Source organism: Pyxicephalus adspersus, chromosome 9 (genome assembly GCF_032062135.1).
Source record: "Pyxicephalus adspersus chromosome 9, UCB_Pads_2.0, whole genome shotgun sequence".
Classification (NCBI taxonomy): domain Eukaryota; kingdom Metazoa; phylum Chordata; class Amphibia; order Anura; family Pyxicephalidae; genus Pyxicephalus; species Pyxicephalus adspersus.
The window spans coordinates 24,813,899-24,828,036 of record NC_092866.1 but is presented as its reverse complement, the minus strand read 5'-3'; the positions used below and the strand labels follow the sequence as shown (position 1 = coordinate 24,828,036).

Sequence of the window (14,138 nt, the reverse complement as noted above, 5' to 3'; positions counted from 1 at the left end):
AATAATGACATATGCAGGCTTAACTACCGTCAGCTGTCTAACTATGTCATCACTATATCCAAATCCTCAACATTTAGTACAGTTTGTAATTTTAGCTAGAGCTGTATTATTTTGCTTAAAACCGCTCAGAATATAAGTAATGAATGCAATTTTCTTTCTAACAGAGCTACGAATGGAGTAGCAGACACTCCAACTTGTTTGTATGCTGTAATCAGAATGGTTTGGTTTCCCTCTGGTTATTTCAGTTTTTTTTTTGGCTTGTAACAGTTGTGTATAGAGTTCAATACTAAGTTGAATATGTGTGCTGCATATGAATAATGTAAACACAGTATTCAGATAAAATACCATTGCATTGTTTATTTCCTCCACAAACAGGCTATTAATGATGGAGTGTATCTTGTTTCCAGGCAGCATCCCATAACACCTTAAACCTTTCACTGACAGGGATGCTCCAGGGACACAGGTACAAGCTGAAGGCATGTATATGTCTAATAGTTTTGCTATATCTTCACTTTTTCTGGGGCATGTCTGAACAGCACTAAGCCTAAAGGCACATTCATTTGCATGGGTCACAGGGAGCCCTAAGGCTTAGAACTGTTTAGTACATATAGCTGAAAATCTTTTTAGAAATATGTGTTATGTTGGCAAAACATTTATTTTGCTTTGGTAGGCTCCATCTCTAGAAATGTAAATGATATTCCTGTCTTAAATACAATTAATTGCTTCATCAGCTGCTAGTTTATTATAAAAGCATTCTTACCAATTTATAAATATTACTCAATAGAAAATCAAAAGCGCAATCCATACAGCCCCCATAATGGAGTATACGTCCTGAGTACAAAGGTTCATCCAGGTCTGAAACAGAGAACCCACAGTAATGAGCAATATACCTGAATAGGTGCTTTTGAAAGCTCCTGTTTTCCTAGCACTTAGAATTATGTCTTCTAAAGGGCAAGTAAGAGTAACAAGAACACAAAGGCCAATGGCCTGACAGTGATGCATACACAAGATGGCACCACTTGCTTCTTGCCACTTGGAAAAAGACATGGCAGGCATGCGTGTGAGCACAAAGCCTAGATCTCACTATGTGCATGGCTTCAACAAGTTTTTCTTTAACTCTCGGAGTCCCTTACGGTCTTCTGTCTATTTTCACGATGGCTATAATCTTTAATCATATATCAATGCCAAATATTTGAAACATTTGGAACACATTTATGGTGCAGAGATGGCCGAGTTAAGAAGGGACTTGGAGGAAGATAGTAGAGTAGAAGATATTGAAGAGATCACATAAGACATAAAAGGTTGTATCTAACAACATGCTGATATGCTGAATGATCACAGTGCCAATTCATCAGTTAATATATTAAAAGGATGATGTTGAAAATAGGAATAGATGCAATGTCATCATATTGTAGGGTTTTCCTGAATTTATAGAGCCTAAGGACCTCCCCTTTTGGAAAAGCATATTGATCTGGCCAGAGTTTACAGAGCATTGGGACCTAAGGATATGGACATTGCCGGCCCTTGCAATTTTGCATGCAATGTTTATTTCTACCAGGCCATGGAAACAATTATGATATCCCCCAAAGACCTAATTCCTAGGACACAAGACGCACTCTTACTTCTGCACTATGATTTGTTTCATATCTATTGGAGTTTCTTGAATGATGTCTCTGTCAGTACACATGTAAGGACCTTATTTACCTCTTGCCTTTTGGTTGTCTTTATCTTATTAGATCTGTTTGTGACAGGACTCTGTCAAGTTGGCCTACTGTCATCCACATTTGAATTCTCACCTCCGGAGTACTCCAGGACTGCTCCTCATTCATTAATAGAGGGGATTGTCAGTTGTCTGCAACATCTTCATCTATAGTTTTCTCTGCGGACCTCTTCTCCAATGAGCCTTAAGGCTTATCTTTTTACATCTTCCATAGGATTTAACTTCTTCGTCATAAGGATACCTCTTGTGAGACATTTGTTCATGTCCCTTGTTTGGGCACCAAGTGATCTTATATATCAAGCATGTACTTGCTCGCTTCTGTAGCTAACATTTTGTCTCAGTCATATTAAATTTGTCGTATCAGAGGCTGCATTATACCAAATACATTGGCAGTTTTTATATGGAGCTTACCAATACTCAGCAGGGTATTTCTTTGTTCTCTTTGTCTTCCAAAATAGAAGCTATAACTACTAATGCCACTCAGTAACAACCCATCTCAACTCTCAGGATAGAGAATTTCTAAAATCCCCAATCATGTTGAAAGAACTACAGAATACAGTGATAAAAATAACATCCTCTGTTAAAGCCCTTGGCCTTGATGGATTTTCCTTGTGTTATTACAAGAGGTTCCTAGACACCCTGTTCCTCTCCCTTTAATTAGCCCTTACCTTTTCAAGGGAGGGTGGTCAATTTCTTTTAGACTTGCTGTCACTAAAGAAGGCAAAGACCCGTCTGTGTGTTCTAGCTATAGACTGATCTCATCACTAAATAAAGATTTAAAATATTTACCAAGATCCTAACCTCCTATTTACTGCCCCTCCTATATACACCTATGCATGGTGTTCAAGTAGGGTTATACCATCCAGGAAAGCAAGTAATATTACTACTAGAATCATTACCTGGATACACTCGACCAGGTGTTATTGTTATTTATTGATGCAGAGGATGCTTTTGACTGGCAGGACTATTTATGGAGAAGACGGTGGAATACATAAGACTGAAAACAACATGCAGTACTGAATTAGATAGATGTATTCTTTCCCCACTGTCTCAGAGTGAATAGAATGTCCGAATACTTCTCTATTTCCAATGGCACACATCAGGGTTAGGAGCCCCCCACAATATCCACATACTAAAAAAACAAACCTACAACGCATGTGTGCATGAACACAACAAATGCAGTTATTCTTGATACATGTGTATTGTAGGTGAATGTATTATATACATGTAGATAAAAGTAGGGCATCAATAAATTTTCTTGCTGTTTTTTTTTTCAAATGTAATTCTTTTTAAACATAATTTCTATTTTTCTAAAAGTTCACAAGATGCATCTGGAATGTACTAGACCCCTATATATCTCCCCTACATTTTCCCTAAAAAGAGAAGGGTTCACCATTTGCCATCCTGATACGAGTTATTGTCACCCTGGGAATGGCAGTAGGAGGTTGCCTAGAGATGAGGGACAGGATGGATACTACTTCTGACACCTGTAGAAGTCATCAGGCAAATTTACAGTCCCCCTGATTACTTCTGTTTTGAAGTCCTTAGCTTGCAATTACATAAAAAAGACATTAGTTTGTTTTAACCCTTTAATTACCATGATGTGTGGGACAAATGGTTGTCAGTCAAAAGGAAAAGAACGTATTCAAAAGCATAAATACAGACAGGTTGATAGACATACTGCATATTGTTAAGCCTGAAAATGGAACCAAACACTTTTTTCTAAATTTTTGTCTTTTCCTATCTAGTCTTATCACAATATGTCAAGCAAAACAAGATATTTTACACAGTAACAAAACACAAACAGGTTTTTTTTATTAAACTTTTACATTAGTGTGTGAAGCCACACATGAAGATTCGAAGAATGCAGATCAGAGTAACAAGACTCTTTGCAGCTAATGTATAATGCACCTGTCTCTTCTTTTACTGCAGCTTCTTAATTCATTTTAAATTATTTGTATTGAAAGTCATTAAGAAATTTAAAATTCTATGCTATATTAAAGGGGTATGTACTATCAGTCCTGACCATAAAAACTTCCATTTTATTCAGTTTCTAAGATTTTTACTTGATACTAGTACATAACTTAACAAATATTTCAGCTCGTACTTTTTCTTATAGGTGTGAGCAAGGACAGACATGAATTGTGACTATCTGCATTTAAAAAAATATATTATATGCCTCTTAGCTATTGTCTTTATCCTTTATTCCTTCTAGAAATAGCTTGTCCCCAATTTTTGATTGTGAACTATGGGGGTGGGGGGTGGAAGATTCTGGACAACCATACTTTGCTTCTATGTAAGATGCACATCAGGGGCATTGCACAAAATAAACAAAATGTCTGCCTTGTTTCCCTCTGAAGAGATTTAATGGGTGTTTCAATATATGGCCTTACTTGGACTGGTCCTCTCCTTTATGGTTTGTCAGCTTTCTTCTAAAAACGTGAATTGAATTTTGCAAAAATGTAAATTAAAACTGTTTTGCTTTCCACATTCAAGCACAAGTGATGGTGGCATGAAGGTCAACTTAGAAACAAGAAAATAGAATTCACTCGTGCAAGCAGGTAAGAACATGAGACAATGGCCCTTATTTACTAAAGCTCTCCAAAGCTTGAGAGAATACACTTTCAAAAGTTAAGCTGGGTGATCCAGAAAACATGAAAAGGATTTTTAAAAATGATTTGCTATTAGCCAGCAAAAGTTTTGAGTCCTGTACCAGATCCATTCCAGGTTTGCTGGATCACCCAGCTTCACTGATGAAAGTGTATTCTCTCCAGGCTTGGAGAGCTTTATTAAATCAGGGCCAATGTGGGGATAAACATAATAGTTTATGCTGTGGGCAAAGAAAAATAATTACAATTAAAAAAAAGGTAACATGCTTCAATAGCATGTGGTCTTTTGAATGCATGATCTTCTTGGCATGTGGTCCTTTTGGGTTCCTAATACATTGAGGGTCTATTATAAAGCAGTGAATCTGACATTCACTGAAACATTTACTAATGGCGAATCATACATGTCCATTATTCTACATTTTTGGCAGTAATTGATTTTCTACCAGGGAATGTTTCAGTGAATGACAGATTTTACAGATTCAGTAGCAATTCCCTGAAAATTAATCACTTTGTTGGGAGCAAAAATATTTACACAAATAGTAGTTAACCAAATAAGCGAATAGATATAAGAATGGATAATAATTCCCACAATTTTCAAGTATAGCAAAATATGAGTATCACTCTTCACACTTACCATACACTATGTTTCACTATACAGTATACATTACTTGGTTGTTAAAATAAAAGATCTGTAAATTATTCCAGAGTTTTAATCAGTCCATTTCTTTGATCAGATGTTCTAATTCTGACAATGTTTTTGTTAGGTCAAAAGGCATTGGAAAGGATGGATCATCTTCTTCCCAGTATGGATAGCACTGAGGCCTCTGATCCGCAGGTAATGACTTTGCTAATTTGCATTTGCACCTAGAAAAATAAATACAAATAAAACATTAAGATTTATCTGAATATGCAAATTCAGTGCATTGTTAATAGTATTCATAAAAAACATAATCTGAACAAAACATATAAACCTAAATGGTAAACAGCTTGTTTGTCAGAAAAAAAGTATATCTATATACAAATACCAAAATTTTTCTGTTTGCCTTATTTATGAAAGTAATTATCATTTGAAAAGTTGATCTGTATTATACATGGTGATTGCCACATTTATCAAGTCTGATTGCCACTTGATAGTGACCAATGCCATGCAATGGGGATCAGAACCACCCTGGCTACTATGTTTGTAATTAGTACTCTATTCAAATGAATGAAATTTCAAATGATAGCCCTTTTATAAATGTGGCATTATAAAGATGGCAACCAGAAAAAAAGTGTTCATCCTTTATCTGACAGTTTTTTTGTATTAAAAAGGGCCCCTAAAACGTATATGAAAATTTCCTGATTTTACAAACCATATTTTATTGTTTGTACCTTTGAATGCACATTTACATAAAATAGGATTTTGTATCACATAACTAGACAGATGAATTTTATTTTAGTGTTTCATTTCATTAAAAATCATTGTACTTAATTAAAATATATCATTGTATCCATTATTCTCTTCCTTAGTGATGAGGATTTATTACCTTATAAAGTATAACAGCTTTTCAGCTATTAAGCACATTTCAATACTTAGTCTCAAAATAGAAAAGACATAACCAGTTAAAGACTAGTAACACACTTTACATTTCCAGTGCTTATCAATTTAGAAGAGTACTGGTGTTAAAAGCATTGCACTGCTATCTTCAATAACTCCATTTTTTAAAAGAGAATTCCGGCTAATACCACAATTACTTTAATTATTACAAAACAGCCAATAGTACATTTTAGTAATGCATAGGAATAAAGAGATAAAAGATTAACAACAAACTCATTTTAATATCAGTAGTCTTAATCTATCAGTTGATAATACTTTATGAAACCCTTCAAAAGTTATGAAAAACAAGAGAAATACTGAATTATTATGGCATGTAAGAAACATAATCAGTGGTGGGTTTTTGCCTTTGGACCTACTCTTCATTAGCAGTTTCTCAAACAACCTTAAATAAAATATAAAAGCAAAGCATGGTCTTATTTACAGTACAAAGTATAGAAAGCTCAATCTTGCCCCATATATATCTTTTATATCAAACCTTATGGTAAAATAGGAAATATATACTACATAGTTTCATAATTAGTCAGGTTGAAAAAAGTTCATCAAGTTCAACCACTAGGGAAATAAACATATCTCAGATAAAAAAAACCCTATGGATGTAGGTATATCCAGCCTAACAAATTAAAATATGACTAGTTGCTTTGGGTTTCTGAAGCTTGAGCTGCATTGTTAAATAGGTCTGACTGTTTCTCCAAGTGTTTCTGCTTTGCTTCGATAGTATGGTAAGGGCAGAATATGAAAACCCCATAAAAATCAATGGCCACTAAAAAGTCAGTGCCACCAATCTTTGCTTGGCCTATATATCAAAAAAGAATTGACTGAAGAAACCCTTAGGATGCTGCACTACTTAACTAAAGGTTAGAATGGGCAGAAGAATCTCATGAAGAAAGAATAATGCAACAACACCAAACCCCACACCGTCGTTTTATCTTGGTATCTTGTTCCCTTCTGTGCAGATTTCTTCCTGTTTGTAAATGATAAGCAAAAACAAGAATATACTGATATGAAATATTTAGGTTGCTAACCATAAAAACAATTGTTATCTAAGCAAAACAAAATAATTCAGAATTTGCAAACACTTGGAGAGGCAACTACTATTCAGGCCAGTAAGCCAGCACCAACTGCTCTACTCAGTTCCATTCAAAACCTTTAATTTCCATCTCCATTAACCTTTTACTAAACTTTTTCTTGGAAAATCGCTTGGAAAAAGAAGATGGTATGAAGGTAGGATACACATAGTTAGACTTGCCAAAACCGGGGTTTATCACCATTATATAACTTGCTAAGAGCTAGTATGAAAAAAGAAACCCTTTAGAAATATTAACCACTTAGATATTCAAGGCAGTATCACTTAAACAACAAATAAACTGCTTCAAAGCCTGATATGGACTTCAAAAGGAGCATCATAAAATACCCTGGACAAGCTTCTCTAGATCAGAAGGAAACAAACATCCAAAAGCAGAATTAATCTTTATGTAAATAGAGGAAGCATTGTATAATATTAGCAGTCACAGTACTGAGGGAAATTGTAACCCAAAGTAGATAAGAATAACGCAATATTTCAAAAAAGAACAGCATTATTTGGTTGGTTTATTAATGGCACACAAGTCACAATTCCATTTACCATCCCTGTGCCATGAAACCTGTACTTCCAGTTTTCATATTGTTCTCTTTTTTAATGCAGATTACATATAATCAATAGAAATAAATAAAGGTATGTCCATGGGTTTTATATCTGGGATATGTTTATTTCCCTAGTGGTTGAATTTAATGGACTTATGTCTTTTTTCAACCTGACCTACTATGTAATCACCAACATACAAGCCCAAAATCTGTTTTTATCTTCCAGGACACTACAAGTGACCATGTTCTCACCCATGTGCACACACGCACACACACTTTCCTTTTGTATAAAAGCAGAGAATGGTCAAAACTTAACTTTACATTTTTATTGCTCTCTTAATACATGCTAGGGACATTTCTCTTCTCTGTTTGTCCTTGTGACTATTGGTATTGAAAAAAATAGAATATTTGACATTTTACAGTTTGTACATTATCAAAAGATTAAGAGGAAACAGTTCAGGATAGTAACCTGTTTCAGTGACAAAAGACTACCTATTGGGGAATAGCTATTCACTTTTTCTCTTTTCCTCTGCATCTCCAGGGGAACAAGTAAATGAAAAGCCTCCCATGACATAACGTAGTTAGTTATGTTGAAAAGGACACAAGTCCATCAGTTTTAAACTCTGGGGAAATAAACACATCCCAGATAAAAACCCTATAGACATAGTTGATCCAGAGGAAGGTAAAAAAAAAAAGATTTGCTCCAACAGGGGGAAAAAAATTCCATCCTGATTCTGTGAGGCAATCAGATGTTCCCTGGATCAACAGTTTCTGATGCCCTTACTTTGAAAACCTAATATCCAAGTAATATTCTGTGCTTCTAGAAAAGCTACAGCTACCTGCTGGTACTACTTTCTGAGAGAGAGAGAGTATTCCACATTTTCACAGATCTTACTGTGAAGAATTTCTTCCTTATCCAGAAATTAAATTTATTTTTGTCCAGACACAAAGAGTGCCCTCTTGTTCTTTGTAATGATCTTTGAGTGAATAATTGAAAAGCGAGTTCTCTATATATGTGTTATGTCTCCATCTCTGCAGTCTATTCCTCTTTTATTACAAGAAAGTACTTTGCAAGCTTTAGACATTGCAGCTTGGCATTGCATGCTATTATTAAGTCTATGATCTACCAGAACCCCCAGATCCCTTTACATTTTTGTCTCTCCCAAATGTATTCACCCTAGACAGTATGAAGCATGCATGTTGTCAGCCTCCAAGTGCAAAACTTTACATTTATTAACATTATAGGTATTTGCCACTCGGATGCCCAATTAACCTGTACATCCATGTCTGCTTGTAGATTATAAAAATTGTACATTTAATTCCAAACTCTTTATAATTTATTACATCAAAGATGTTAAATAGTCCCAACACTGAACCCTGGGGTACACCGCTAATAACCTTAGACCAAGCAGAGTATGAATAATGAATCACTACTTTTTGGATGCCCTCTTTACGCCAGTTCTCTATCTATTTAAAACCTATAAACCCTAACTTGCATATTAACCCTCTGTGTAGTACTTTGCCAAATGCTTTTTCCAAGTCCAAGTACGCTACATCAACTGCTACTCCACTGTCTACTTGTTTACTTACTTCCTCATAGAAAGGAGAGTAAAATTGTTTGACAACTTTGGTCTTTCTTGAAGCCATGCTGACTATCAATTATAATATTATTTTCTAGCAGAAACTCTTATATGTGGTTCTTTAGCAAACTCTCTGAGATCCTTCCAACTATAGAAGTTAAACTTATCGGTGTGTAGTTACTTGATAATGTCTTTGCTCCCTTTTTATAGATAGGTACCACATTAGCCTTACACCAATCCATTGGTACCATGCCAGTGCCTAGTCTCTAAAAATTTAAAAACAATTGCTTTGAAATAACGGAGCTCAGCTCTCTGAGGACATGTGGGTGTAATCCATCAGTTCCTGGTGCTTTATCAACCTTAATTTTATCCAACTGTTTCTCATAACAATTTTGAACAATTATGGCTCATTAAAGACAGTTCCATTGCTATTTGCATTTTGGACTTAAGCTCTGCCATTTCCTTAAAAAAAGTGTTTAGTAAATGTATCTTTTCTTTATCACCAATTACCAAATCTGAGACATCATTAAAGGGTCCTACATGCTCAGATTTGATTGTTTTTAGTATATTTAAAAAAAAATATTTTGGGTTCGCCTTATATTTATTTGCAAAAACAGAAAACAAAAAACACAGATCCATCCATTTGCTTTACCCATACAGCCCAATGCATGTTAAATCTACCACGTCAACCTCTTGGTTCCAATTAGAAAATTGTGCTAATTCTCTGCTTGTAGAAATGTATGTGTAAAACTTTAAATACTGAATATAATTTTATAAATACAAATTTATCTAATATATACCGAATATCAATATTTCATTTAAGATGCAAATAAGACATCCCTAAGGTCCAAATAAAACATCCCTAAAATAATGTATTCATTCACAAAAACACATGCAGCTGACTTACAGGACAATACAACAGGTATGTACACAAATGTCACAAATGTACAAGTGTGTTAAAAATCAAAAGTGTTTAAATTCTCTTGTTAAATCCACTGGTCACTGAAAGGAATATGATATATTACAACAGAACACATTCTATTTTTATTACACAAGTATCAATCTGCATTATACCAAAAGGTATTGATGGATAGGATGCCTTTGGATTACCCTTCTATCAATCAAATATTTCATGAGTTCTTTGTTGGCTTTTTGCCACAAAGGAAGCATTCAAAAAAGCATAAATCAGCATTGTATTGTTACAATCTATTTAAGGCATTATAGTGTTGGTGCCAAAGCCAGTGGTATTCTGTTTCAAGGACAAGTACACCAACAGTGATCATTTTGCAGAATCTGATGCAGTTTCATTCACTCTGCCACTTCTTTAGTATTCTGTACTTGTGAGAGGCCAGTAAGAGCTGGGGTCACTATGCTTCTAAGGAAATAGGTGTAAAATGGCTCAATTAATTCTGCTACAATTGACTGACCTAATTAACACAGCAATCACATTAAAGAGGCTATTGCTATGTTAATTAGGAATACTCAGTGAAATGTACCAGAATTCGGAAATCCAAAGGCCACCTATTACTATTGTTTTTTTGTGATTTTAATTACATTTGCACACACAATTTGTCAGATTTTTCAGGACATTTTAATTTTCAGCCAGAAAATGCAATGCAATAGCAAGGCACAAGTTAATGATAGGAACAGTTTATATCTTATATTTAGTTTGATGTGCTTAGTATTGTAATGGGTTTACTTAAACTTTTATGAAAACTAGGGAAGGGTCATAACTATACAGTGTGATTGTTTTTACAATATTTTCTACTCTAAAATATATAAATCATATTGGAGCACATCTCGAACCTAAAATCTTTTTATACTGCCATATTAAAACTTTTTTTCTTGCAGTACATGAGTCAGAAACCCGATATGAAAACAATGCAAAACACTGAAAAAAAAAAGGCTTCTGTTCTTTCCTTCTGGATAAAAAATGAATTCTTCCTAATGGTGACTGTCCCTTGGGATTTATAAATGGACTTGTAACATGACTTTCTGGCACTTCTTGAGCTAGTGTCGTGGCGTGCTTTATTGTCTCTCTGTGGTCCTCTACACTCAGCCCGTCGTACATAACACGCCTGCTGTGGAATCACCATATAACATTCTCATATATCTCCTGCATTCTCGATTCAGCTTGAGATAATAGCATCTGTTAACACGCACTAAGTACTATCACAGAGCACATCACTTCATAAATAATAAGATTAGCCGACCTGCAGGCCCCCACAGGAAGAGTAATGAGTTTAAATGTTTCTCATTAGTTATTTAAAAGAAAAGGATTAAAGGGACAGGCAATGGGTAATCGGCCTTCTGGCATGAATATTCTAACACTTGTATTAAGAGGTTGAAATGGTTGAAGATTTCAGTGGAGAAGAAGGAACTTTTAACTTTTCTATTGCCAGAAGGGTATGTGGTGAATGGTATAAATCACGCCAACTCTACAAAATGGACTAAAAAGATGTATATGGGATGCCTGGGAAAAGCAGCTAGATTGTTAATTCTAAAAAAAGATAGAAAAAAACATTAGACAACATAAACATTTGTCTTTCCTATTCATTTTATAAAAAAAACTGTACAGTAATAGTACAGATTGGATAATGTAGTCAAAACTTAGACTGTACCATCACAGCCTACATTAAAAAAGTGATCCCTGTTTGATTGTTGATTTTGATTAGACATGTAAGGAAACAGATGTGGATGAACACCTTCCGTTTAGGAAGGAATTATATCAAATTAGTCATCAATATCTGCAATTTAATTAGCCTGTGCTATCCCATTTATTTGGGTATAGAGCGATTACCTCTGGAGCTAGCTAGAGTTGGGAAGTGATTGCCTCTAGAGAGGTGGATCAAGCACCCACTAAAGGGTCTGTGTCAATCCAGGCTTATTTTAGGCAAGATTTTTTTTAAGTAGATGCATGCAATTACAGAATGACATTTAGCATGCTAAAACATTCTTTTTTTTTCCACAATAATTGCCATTGTTTTAAAATAAAACACTTGCCTTTCAATTTTTGCAGTGCACTAACCTCATTGAAGCCTCTTCCTGTCCATATATACGTGCGCTCCAGTGATGGCTATATCATTCCTTAGGCTGGGTTTCTTGGCAATAATAGTGAACTATACACATGTAATGATTGTTAAAGCCTTCCTTGAACTTTTCATTAGAATAAGCCAACTATGGCCCTCAAAGCTAGGTGTACATTAATCAACTTTAAATTAATGTCTGTGATAGGAGTGGACTCCTTACACCAAAGAGATTTTGTAATAGAGGAAGGGTGCTTGAAGTGACAACCACAGATGGCACTGTGTAGAACTTATTGAAACAGAGAACAAAGCTCCTACGTCATGTATCCCAGGATGCTTTGAACTGCTCCTTCTGTGCATGCCGATCTTGCGAATAAGCAAAAGAGGCTTTTTCAGGCATTGAGAAAAGTGCAAGATCGGGGAACCTAGCTAAAAAAAAAAGAAAAAGAAGGAAGAGGATGGCCTCCACGCTGGGATGAAGGAGGATTTCAGGGCATCTGAGGACCAAATCATGGCGGAAGTAAAGGTAAGTGGTGTTTTTGTAATTTTAGGGACAGGCTATGCAATAAAATAACCTTATCTGCCTGACTTGTCCCTGTTCTGTCACAAAAGTTGTCTTCAATATCCTTCCTTATTATCTTCCTGCTTTCACTCTTTGGTCATCTTGAAGGACCAGGCCAGGGTGCTTGCATAGGCGCTCATTCAGTCCCGGTTGTCCTAGGTTCCTATAATAAGCTGGGCATGTGCCTGATCATGAATTTTGAAATTAGGACTTTAGTTCTGCTTTAGGCTTAGCAAATTTTATAAGGTTTATTTTTTTATAAAATGGCTATTTTAGGTCATAGGAGCAGACCTTCCACTGAGAGATTATGTAAACTGACATTGCTAAACTCATTCTAAAGAACACCTGAACCATACATTCAGCTGTGTGCCAATTAGCTAAACACCAGAGCTGCATACTCAGTCAGTGAATAAGGAATTATAGACAGAGAATTAAAAGGTCAACCAGGTAAGTTGTATATTTAGAACCAGCTCATAAATGAGAATTCACATTATCTCTTAGTAAAAAGGTCCACCTAAAGTCCTGCTTGGATTAATACCATCCCACTAGTACCTCACTACTGATCAGTAATCAAGCAAAGAACAATAGTAAGCCAAGAGGAAGGAAGGGCCAGGACCAAGAATAACTTCAGGAACTAGTTTATTTAAGTTGCTTTAAGAATCCCTGAGGAGCTGTTTGTGGTATGTGACCACAATGTAGATTCTTCTGGGTACCTACTATTATTATTACACAGTATTTATATAGCGTCATTATATTATGCAGCACTGTACAAAGTCTACAGTCATGTCATTAGCTGTCCCTCAAAGGGGCTCTCAATCTAATGTCCCTACCTCAGTCATTTGTCTTTAATAAAGTCTAAGGTCAATTTTTTTTTTGGGGGGGGGGTAGCAACTTGTACCCGGAAGAAAACCCACGAAGACATAGGGAGAACCTGTAAACTCCATGCAGATAATGTCTTGGCTGAGATTCGAGTCTGGGACCTAGCACTGCAAAGGCCAGAGCACTTCTCTCTGAGCAACTGTGCTGCCCTATTTTATGCATACGAATTACATCAGCTATACAAAAGATAGTCATTTTAAATATTAAACATAACATAACATTAACTGCAATTAATTATACTCTGATGTTTGTTACTTTTCTTCGACCAACAAAAAAGTTTCAGACTACCAAACCAAAACAAAAACAAAATGTGGAAAAAGTGCAAGCATTAACCACCTAGCCGTTAAGCCTGACCTTCGTACGGGCAAAAAAAAATGGCTAGGATGGTTAAGCCTGTATTTTTGTCACATCCTTACCTCCATGGTCCCGCTGTGCACATCCAGAGTCGTTTTCCTATTCCAGCGTCGTTTTCCTATTCCAGCGTCGTCCTCCGTCCATCGTCGTCCGTCGATCTCCCTCTCCAGTGTCGGGTGCAGCGGGACCGG

At 35.7% G+C, this 14,138-nt stretch overlaps 1 long non-coding RNA gene across 1 annotated transcript in view; it reads right to left on the bottom strand.

The window, feature by feature from the left end:
• Positions 1–3,295: 3,295 nt before the first annotated feature.
• Positions 3,296–14,138, bottom strand: part of LOC140338657 (uncharacterized) — a 17,455-nt gene continuing 6,612 nt past the window's right edge. Inside the window, exon 2 of the long non-coding RNA XR_011922291.1 lies at positions 3,296–5,193. This is a non-coding gene — a long non-coding RNA (uncharacterized lncRNA). The remainder of the gene's footprint in view (positions 5,194–14,138) is intronic.